The sequence below is a fragment of the Haemaphysalis longicornis genome, unplaced genomic scaffold, assembly GCF_048455015.1.
Source record: "Haemaphysalis longicornis isolate Haplotype H1 unplaced genomic scaffold, Haemaphysalis longicornis Haplotype H1 scaffold_2, whole genome shotgun sequence".
Lineage (NCBI taxonomy): Eukaryota > Metazoa > Arthropoda > Arachnida > Ixodida > Ixodidae > Haemaphysalis > Haemaphysalis longicornis.
In genome coordinates this window covers 146374907-146385704 of record NW_027526295.1, presented here as the reverse complement: position 1 = coordinate 146385704, position 10798 = coordinate 146374907, and the positions used below count along the sequence as shown (strand labels likewise).

The window sequence follows — 10798 nt, the reverse complement described above, 5'->3', positions numbered from 1 at the left end:
TCCGATGAACAGAAGGTTTATTCAACCAGTACTGGCCTTCTGCGCATGACGCGAGAAAAAAGGTCTGCCCACCTGTACGTCTTGGCCACTGCGCGGGTCTGGCCACCCGCCCCGCGCTGAGCGAAGACAGCGTTCGTTGTCCGGCTCGGGTTTTATAAGTACGAAAGGTAAGCAAGGAAAGACATATAAAGGAGCCGAGCATTCGCAGTCTGGCGTCGCTTGTGCAGTGGTGGCGAAACAGTTCGCGACTGGCTTGCTATGAGGTAAAACATAAGTAGGATCTTCAGGGGCAAGTACTCAGCTTCTACGGTGCATGCACCCTGGTACCTGTGGTGAACCCGCAGTGTCATCGACGTGGGCCTTCGGTGTGAGGAAGACACACCACAACGGACACCTTGCGCTGCACCACGGGCCAAGTACCTTCTCCAATAAACTATACCACTGTTACTGTGACCGCAACCCACTGATTCGAAACTGCACGAGGCGGGTGGTGCCTGCCTCTCACGGTGGAGAGCCTGCCCAGGCGCAGTTCACCTAGCGCCAAATCCGGCTTGTATTTCGCTATAAAGGACCCACCGTTATGGCGAAAGGATACAGAAAGAAAACCCGGCAGTGTCAGGTAATATAAATTATGATTTAAAACTTACGTTCCTGCAAGTGCTCTCGTACCTGAACAGGCGCTGCCCTCAAGTTAATCCTGTGGAGCAGCACTTGCAGATAAAGAGTCGCACCACCTTGCACCAGTACGGTGCGAAATAACGGACTCCAGATGCTCCCACTATTATCGAAGGGGCCATAACGGGAAAGTGCATTACAACAGAGAATCACATAATATGCAGCGTCGTGTACCTCATAAAGGAAACCGATTCTTGTCACCGCGTATCGTTTTCTGCCGTTGACGTCATCTTCCTTGACGTGTAGGCAGTAGAGGGCAGTGCGTGCTGAACTAATAGAATTTGCGACTGCAGACAGAAACAAACCAAGGAGCAGTTATCGTCAAATTTTACTCAGTACACCATGAGCTATAATCAAACACCAGACAATTTTGCCGGTGGTTTATTTGTTGATCACAAGAAAATCCGACCCATAGTTTTAAATCCAAAATTTTGAAAATATGCTGTGAACGTAAAATTGACATCGCCTGAATTTCGAAAAGTGCTAAGTTGATACGTATGTCACAGTCCAGTAGCATTTCTATAATACCTATTCAATGAATATCATCATCACACTTTTCGAATATATTAAACGTTTATCTGGCTTTTGAAGGAATATATTTTCTCATTTTATTTTAAAAACAGGCGCTCTACAAATCTCTCAGCTTCCTTCCTGCCACCATGGCCATTTTTTCATAAAAATATCACAAGAACAGAAGTGTTGGCACTTACTAAATTCCCTCTACACAACGTCAGAAGTTGCGTGCTTGTGAAGGTACCAAAACCAGAGCAACAAATGTGTAATTTCCCTGACCCGTGTACTTGAACAAAGATAGAGACACCAGTGTACAATCGTGCAATCATGTTTATTAGCTGTACATTACGTCGGCGTCCGCCAATCAAACAAGCTCTAGTCCCGGTGACGTCACAGGGGCCGTGAGAGGAGGAAGCTCGCGAGTCGCCGCTCTTTCATCCGTCCTCCTTACTATGCAGCCTAATTGTCTTAAGTGTGCGTGGAACTTTTCATTACCGCTATTACTAAGTGGGAGCCTCTTGAATAATCAAAACCTGTATTTTATCCAAATGGTTCCTTTAACACAACCCTTTCTTTTGGCACTCACTCATTTCATTGAACGTATTTCCGCTGACGTACAAGTCTTATTACCTGCTTTTAAGAAGCGTCATTATTCTGGACTTAAACTTTAATATACGCTACTTCTCAGCTACAATATTCAGTGTGGGATGGGCTTTTAATTCCCCTCTGTATTCAGCTCAAAGTGGTTAAACAGTGGTTACAAAAGTGGTTACAGGCCCAACTGCGTGCACCTTACGCGGCCACGCATAGGCGCCCGGTTGACTACACGCTCGCGTTCAAACAGCGCCCGTCCCAGCCCTTGCGGCACTTTCAATAAAGGGGCCCCCATCCTGTAAAGGGTTATAAAGAAACGGGCGCCCGGAAGTGCCCCAGAATGACGATAGAGAAGCCCTTACAGAGATTTCGCGCAAAAGACTGGGGAAGGCGCCGAATGGATGACACAGGCAGCCTCGGCTTCGGCGCTGAAAGAGGAAAAGAGGAAATTGTGAGTGCGGAACAAAGGCGGCACAGCTCATCCCTTTATTTTCCTCCTCGGAAGTGCTTTTTCGCGCCAACTGATTTCCTTCTTTCTTTTTTTCTCACTCTGTCCCCTACGTCTACTTGTAGCGCGTCAATTTGTTGTTTGCTTGCGTGCTCTGCACAAGGCTACGCGCGTCACTGAGTGCGGTGTGTTCGCGTTGAAAAAAGAAATCCAGCTATATAAATGGGGCTGATGTTCGAGGGAGCACGGTTCACGTCGTGGGATGTATGCGGGAGAGCTTCCCCTATATAACGGGCAACTCCGCTTTCTGCTGCGGCGCTGGCACAAAACGCTTGCGCGCTCTACTGTTTCCTCCTTTTAGCCCGGACGAGAGAGGGCGGAAGTCGGAAGTTGCTTCCTAAGAAGGTTATTATCCGAGCCGCGGGGCAACGGGGTGGCGGCGGCGGCCTCAGTTGCAGCGCAGGCCCGCGCGTCTGCCTCCCGGCCGATCCGGGCGAAATGAAGGGACCGCCAGCGCACCCAGACAGGCCGCTTCGTTCACACGCACAACGGTGCAGCGGGGAAGCTTCTTGCACTCGCACAACGTGCAGTGTCGCGGGCGGAGGTGTTTACGTATAAAGGAGAAAAATTTGCGCATGGGTTTCCGGACTTAAAGACATGATCGTTCGGGACGCAGAATTCAAATATGAAGGAACGAGTGCAACGCACACACATGCATACATACGTGCATACATACACATATACATAGTATGTATATGTGTATGTATGCGTGTACGTATGTGTGTAAGTATGTATGTATGCATGTATGTATATATGCATGTACGTGTGTGTGTATGTATGTATGTATGTATGTATGTATGTATGTAATGCATGTATACATACATACATACATACATACATACATACATACATACATACATACATACATACATACGTACATACATACATACATACATACATACATACATACATACATACATACATACATACATACATACATACATACATACTTACATACATACATACATACATACATACATACATACATACATACATACGTACCATGCGTACATACATACACACACATACATGCAAACGAGGTCTGTTACAAAAGTATCCGACCTTTGGCTGAAGAAAAACAAAACTGGCGTAACCGGAGTGTTGAAAACTTAATCACCCTCAAAGTAGTCACCTTGGGACTCCACCCACTTCTGCCAGCGGTGCTGCTATTGTTGGAAGTATCCTGAGAAGGCCTCTTTTTGGAATTAGTTTAGCTCAGCTGTCGTTGGAGCCGTAATGTCATCTCTTGTCTCAAATCGCGCTCCTTTTAATTACCTCTTGTTTTTCGGAAGCAGCCAGAAGTCGCAGGGGGCTATATCAGAAGAGCGAAAAGCCTGTTGAACTACGGGAGTCTGGTTTTTCGCGAAAATGTCTGAATCAAGTGCGAGGAATGTGCAGGAGCATTGTCGTGATGGATGCGCCAATTTCCTGTTGACCACTACTCCGGTCTCTTGCGCCGCGCAGCATCCCGTAGGCGACGGAGAAAAGCCCTGTAGTACTCTTTGGTGGTTTTTTTGGCCCTTAGGTGCGTACTCGTGGTGTACCACATCCGCGGGAGTCAAATAAAGAAGACCACATCGCTTTAACGTTGCTGCGCACTTGGCGGGCCTTCTTTGGTCTTGGTGACGTGGGATGCTTCCACTGTGACGACTGGGACTTGGTTTCCGGGTCGTACCCGTACATTCAAGACTCGTTACCAGTGATTATGGTTTTCATGAAATCGGTGTCACTGTTTGTGGAATCCAGCATATCCTGGGAGACTTCAACACAAAGTTGCTTTTGCTCCACCGTGAGCAGCTTCGGCACGAATTTCGCTGCAACTATCTTCATGGCCACATCTTCGGTCATAATGAAATATGCAGATGTGCTGTTGCACACCTCTTCCGTGATTTCTCGGATAGTCACACGACGGTCCCGCATGACCACAGCGTTCGCTTCGGCAATGACCTGGGCATTTCTGCATGCTGATGGCCTACCGGAGCGTGGCTCGCTGTCCACCGATGTGCAATAGTCTTTAAAGCGGTTGTACCACTCCTTAGTCTGTGTGCTCCTCATAGCATCGTCGCCGAAAGCCGTCTGAATATTCCGAATGGCTTCCACTTGGCCGTCGCCAAGTTTCTGTCAAAATTTGATGCAGCAGCGCTGCTCCAGTCGCTCCGTGATTTTTCTTGCAAAAAAAAAAAAACGGACGAGGGCACTGCGCACTACGTCAATCAAACGCTGCGTCTCAGAGACTGACGGTATCGGCAGGAGGCAAAAAAATTCACGCGTGCGCACGAAGGTTCAAGGTCGGCTCATGCAAGCGCGCTTATTTCATATCTATCAGGTGGTCGCAAAAAATAAGGTCGGATACCTTTCTAACAGACCTCACATACATACATACACACATGCATACATACATACATGCATGCATGTATACATACATACATACATACATACATACATATATGCATACATACATATATACATACATACATGCATACACACGCATGCATACGTACTTTCATGCATACATACATACATACGCACATACATACATGCATGCATACATACATGCTTACATACATACATACACACATGCATAAATAAATACATACATACATACATACATAGATGAGTTGGTAGAAGAGCCATCAGTAAAATTTATGTATGTATGTATGTATGTATGTACGTATGTATGTATGTATGTATGTATGTATGTATGTATGTATGCTTCATGCCATTAAACAAGCACTACGCTACATTCTCCGCCAGCAACCAGCACAGTTGGTAATCTTCACAGATTCGAAACAGCGCTACAAACTCTTCGACGGGCCAGCTGCTTCAGCATTCACGAACGTATATCCCGTGATGCCTCCTACCTAAATCATCTAGTTTGCATCGCCGGGCACCGGGTGATACTGCAGTGGAACCCTACCCACTGCGGCATCATAGGCAATGAAAAAGCAGATGGAGGCTGCCAAGAGAGGATTGCGACTGCGGAACGTGAGGAACATCTTCACGAAGCACGATGCCTCGAGATTAGCAAAGGAGCTTGTTTTCAGGGAAAGAAGCACCTTCTGGTCTCGTCCGGAAAACCACCAGCCATTCCTGCATTATATCGATCCAACATTGGCACTGAGGTTACCGGAGCGACTTCCACGTGAGCTAGAGACTTTGCTCCATCGATTGCGTCTGAGCGTAGCGCTCACAAATACCTACCGGTATCGCCTTCGCCTCACCTCGAACCCGTATTGTGACAACTGCGGTTCACCAGAAATCGTCGAGCATATTTTACCGGAGTGCCCTACGTACGGTCAAGAGAGAAACAACCTCACACAGAAGATCGAGTGCCTCAACCACAGCTCCCTAACTTTAAAAGCACTTCTGGGACCATGGCCATCTCCCTCGTCTCAGCGTAAAGTGCTGCCCGCATTATTTGAATACCTCAATGACATCGGCGTCGCTGAGCTAATATAGGAACCGAACTTCCTGCACTGTGTAACCGTCTACAGACTTTTTACGTGTCGCAATCACGGTCCCCAACACACACGCTGCCTCCTTTTTTTATTTTTATTTCCTTCTTTCTTCTCTCTCTTACTCTTCACTTCCTATTGCAACGTTATTCCCTCCTCCTCACCCCGCAGAGTAGCATGTAGGCGTTAACATGCCGGCAGACCTCTCTGCTTCCCTCTAATAAAGAGCTCTCTCTCTCTCTCATACATACATACATACATACATACATACATACATACATACATACATACATACATACATACATACATACATACATACATACATACAGAAAGAAAGAAAGATAAGCTGGCAGTCTAAAACGCCAAAGGAGGCATGGGGGTGTGGTTAGGCTCTTTTTTTTTAGTATGGTTAATGAAGTTCATATTTTTTTTAATATACGGAACAAAGAAAGAAAGAAAAACACGCGCCCAGAGTGGGGACCGAACCCACGCCTTTCGATTAGATCTCGAATGCCTTACCAATTCGGCATTCGAGATCTAATCGAAAGGCGTGGGTTCGGTCCCCACTCTGGGCGCGTGTTTTTCTTTCTTTCTTTGTTCCGTATATTAAAAAAAAATATGAACTTCATTAACCATACTAAAAAAAAAGAGCCTAACCACACCCCTATGCCTCCTTTGGCGTTTTAGACTGCCAGCTTATCTTTCTGTATTTCCCCAACGAGCCCCTCATTTCCTTACTATATTATTCTACATACATACATACATATATACATGCATCCATGCATACATACATACATACATACATACATACATACATACATACATACATACATACATACATACATACATACATACATACATACATACATACATACATACATACATACATACATACATACATCATGAAAGACCGGGACAGGGGAAACTTGAAGGACGCGTTTAATGAGGACGCAGCCTCGCCGGGAAGCCATTGGAAAAAACGATGATGGTGAAGGCGCGACGATGATAGATGAGAAGATGGTGTGGTGCTCGTATGTTACACACTGATGATGACTTGCTAGCTGGGATTGACCATTCCAGTAACAGTTATGAAACAACGATGACGCCTGTGCCTACAATACATACATACATACATACAGACGTGCATACATACATATATGCTTACATACATACGAACATGCATACATAAATACGTACGTACGTACATACATACATACATACATACATACATACATACATACATACATACATACATACATACATACATACATACATACATACATACATACATACATACATACATACATACATACATACATACATACATACATACATACATACATACATGCATACATACACACAATCGGCGGGGCGGTCCTAACAACATGACCAATTCGTTTCTCTTTTTTGTACTGTTCCTGCTGCTCGGCATATCTTCGGAGGCCGGCATACAGCAAGATGCGCCACGTTTAGTCATCGCGGCAGCGAAGACTGAAGACGCGTGCGCACAGGGACCGACTTCCGCCGGCAACCGGTGATTGTCATAGCGTCCTGGGCGATCGACATTAACACAGCAGCATATGATGAATGAATGAATTTATTCAGAAGGGAGAGGTCGAACGCCAAGTGCGGGGGAAGGGAAGGAAGAGGAGGGGACATGAACCAGAGGGGGGATGGGCTTCAATCACAACGCGTGTCCGCCCCGCACCCGGACCACTTGATTTAGGTCATTTTCAGCCAATGTCCACAGGGTCATTAAAGTTTTTTCACAACGCTTGAAGCGGTTATCCATTCTTGAACGGACGTGATCTGAGGAGGTAGACACCTACGGCGTTCCTCGGAGAGCCTGGCAAAGTCCCAGAGAAGGTAGTGTATGGTGGGTCGGTCGGCACTGCACAGGGGGTAGGGAAGTGTAGGAGGGGGAACAGGCGTGGAGCCACGAGGTCTCTTTCTGGCGAAACGCCGCTACCAGGTCCATCAGTCACGGACGTCAGGAGTGGCCGCTGTGACGGAGTGGGCCTTGTGTAGAAGTACCCGGAGGCGTGGGTGGGTCGTTTCCCTGAGGTGTAGGCGTCGCAGCATTTTTTAGATACGGCGCTCAACGACTGGGTTGTTGACGCCAGGTTCGGGAAGCGGGGCGGGCGTCGCATGAGAGTTGTTGGAGGTACGAAGTGACACAGATGCCGCGTATAAGAAGACCGTCCACATCCTACCGCTACAGTGGGCACGTCGGCTGGTCTAGGCAGGCTTGCTTTTACACTGCAGTGTCCCTTTAAACGCAAAACGTTAAACGACCGTGTTGAATTTTCGGAGCCAGGGCCCTCTGAGTCCGCGTGCGGTCTGCAAAATTCTGCCGGAGTCACGTGGCAGACATGGCTTCTTCGGGTCAAGCGGACAAGGATTCATGTATAGGCCACATCATTCGTTTCTGCAGAAATTGTTGGCTTTTCAATATAATAGTTCTTTTGCAATGTTTACTTTGTCACAAATCATTTTTTACCTGTCTGAAGGAAAGCAGACGCTTTCGCGCCTGTACGCAATCCCAATGCAAAGGTGCTGCCGGTCCACGAAGATAGCGGCGACACTTGTGTTGGTTTACGTTTAGCTGCTAGGCTACCCCCTCGTGTACAAGAAGACGATGACGTGAGCGGCAATAAATCTCTTTTCTAAGCTTCTTGGCCAATGCTTTGTGTCGACGATCACAACGACGGTCGCAACAATTGTTTTCGCGAACGATGGATGGAAGTTAGTCCTGCAGTGTACCACTAACAGTGGGCTCTGTAAAAGGAATTTTAATGCGGAAGAGTTCTCTGGTAACTGCCCACTGAAAAAGCGTGGCGTCTTATAATGTGCAAAATAAATGCATAATTGGTTACGTCTGATTGTTATGGAGGAGCAAATGGGGATGACAAATATCTTCACAATCGTCAAGATAGAATGGACGAAAAACACGTCGCACGAAGCTGAGTCATGTATTTGTGTATAGTAGTGAAGCCGACTTCAAAGGTATTTTGATCTTTCACGAAGAGAAACAGACAGAAATAATAATAAATGCTCACAAGGCGGTGCTAAGGCTACCGATATACACGTCAACAGAAAAGCTAGTGGCCTGAGGGGAACACAACACATTTAAATAACTTGGAGAAGCCCAAGTCCAGGCCCAGACTGAGAGGGTGATGCAGACCCCGACGAGAAGGACGCTCTTGCGCCAGCATGGGTTCACGGAACGAATCAGAGAAATGTCCGACACCGCAGCCATTTTCGACGAAATCCGCCGGGAGTTCCACGTGGCCCCCATACCTAAAAACATGGACCCCAACCTCCATCAAGGTAGGCACCAAGCGCGAGTGGACTTCACACTCCGCAGGTTCTCCTCCAAAAACAGCACAGTGTATGCGGACGCAGCCACACAAGATCCAAGGAAAGAGCGCAAGGTGGCTGTAGTGATAGACTCAGACCTCCATTAGATCATCAGTGGCGTGCTACTTCATTGCACAATGACAGAAGCCGAGGAGCTAGCTGTCGCTCTGGCAGCGGCGGAAGGCTTTTGAACGGGCCGATCACTTACAATAGTTTCCAACTCACAAGCGGTCTGTAGACATCCTCTGAACGGACCACTAAGTCACCGCACACTCTGTGTACTCCTTGAGGCTAATGGCGGCGTACCCTAAGAGACTTCCATCATAGCGAGGGTCTCTATGCTGGTAGTCTTGGTGCTATGGGTAGGTTTAAGAGGGTTCAACTCTAGTCAACCACTCTCGGCATGTCGCAGACGCTACAGCCATGGCCTGGGGGTTAAAAAGAAGGACCCCTTCACCCAGAGTAGTCCGAGTGCTGCTGGCTACCACTCCTTAGGGTAGGAAACAAATACCTTAACATAAGTGCACAAGAAAGTGGAAGGGAGAACAGCCCCGCCGGTAGCGTAGTGGTCATCGCACCAGATGCGTATTCTGGAGGTCGTGAGTTCGGATACCTCCCGGCGAGCATTTTTTTCTGCCTTTTCTTTCAGTCTTTGAAAAACTTTCATCTGTTTCAGCGATAATAAAGGACCTACCCCATTCTCCTTTTTGCATTTCTTGGAATTCTTGACTGCGAACCTTTATTTCGGTCTCAACTCAACGGAGCCCTTCATTTCTTATTCCCATGCCCATTCAGGTTCGATATATGGCCGAAAGAACGCTACCGGCGAGCATAAATAGAGGGTAGCGATGAACTACTTTCAGAGGAAGGAAAAGAACCTCATCTCGCATGTAGTTAGAGCCTCATTACCTTGACTACCGGGTTATTTATTTTTTTAAAATGATAGACCACAACTTCCCTACGTTCTAGAGTTTCATGTGTTCTATGGAGTCAGGGAGGCTTCACGGCTGGGATTTCCACTACAAATAATCTGGTTGCTTTTGAATAATGTGCGAAGATGCTTTCGTGCAGAAACAACACTGCTCTTCTGTGTTTCTTGACATGGAGAATGCATATGATAGGACATCGCGATACCGTATTTTCGACTTCAAGTCGTTTGGCCTGAGTGACAATATATTCATTGTTGTTAAAGACAACTTATATCTCCCTTATTTCGTGTCCGTGCAGGCTCTACCCCGACTAGAAGGTTTATTAACAGCGGAGCTATTGTTACTGGCCGTAAGTTCGGTGTTGCAGGAAAAAACACGAAGAAAACGCCAAGTGCTCGTGAGCGTGTGCCTCGCGGCGACCGCCGAGTCCCCGGCCCGGGGAGTAGCTTTAGCAAAAAAAAAAAAAAAAAAAAAAAGCCCCAGCGTTTGCGGTCGTCGTAACAACACTTCCTCGGAACTAGAAAGACACATCAAAGCGTACACCCTTCGTTCGTTCGTCCTCGTGTCGTCGTGCGCGTGCGCTCGGTACCGTAGAGGAGCCCTTGTGTGCGGCAGCGTCTAAAAGACACCCTGTTCGGGAGAGGTCACCGCATCCGCCGTATTCTCTAGAAGCCGTCATGAATAATTGAAGACATGGCTTCCGGAAGTCCGAGAGGACTTCCGGAAGCCATGTCTTCCGGAAAGCCAGTGCTGAGCTGCGCACA

General features: G+C 47.2%; 1 pseudogene; it reads right to left on the bottom strand.

Moving 5' to 3' along the window:
- Positions 1–3897: 3897 nt before the first annotated feature.
- Positions 3898–9804, bottom strand: LOC144168342 (histone-lysine N-methyltransferase SETMAR-like; annotated as a pseudogene).
- Between the last annotated feature and the right edge of the window lie 994 nt (positions 9805–10798).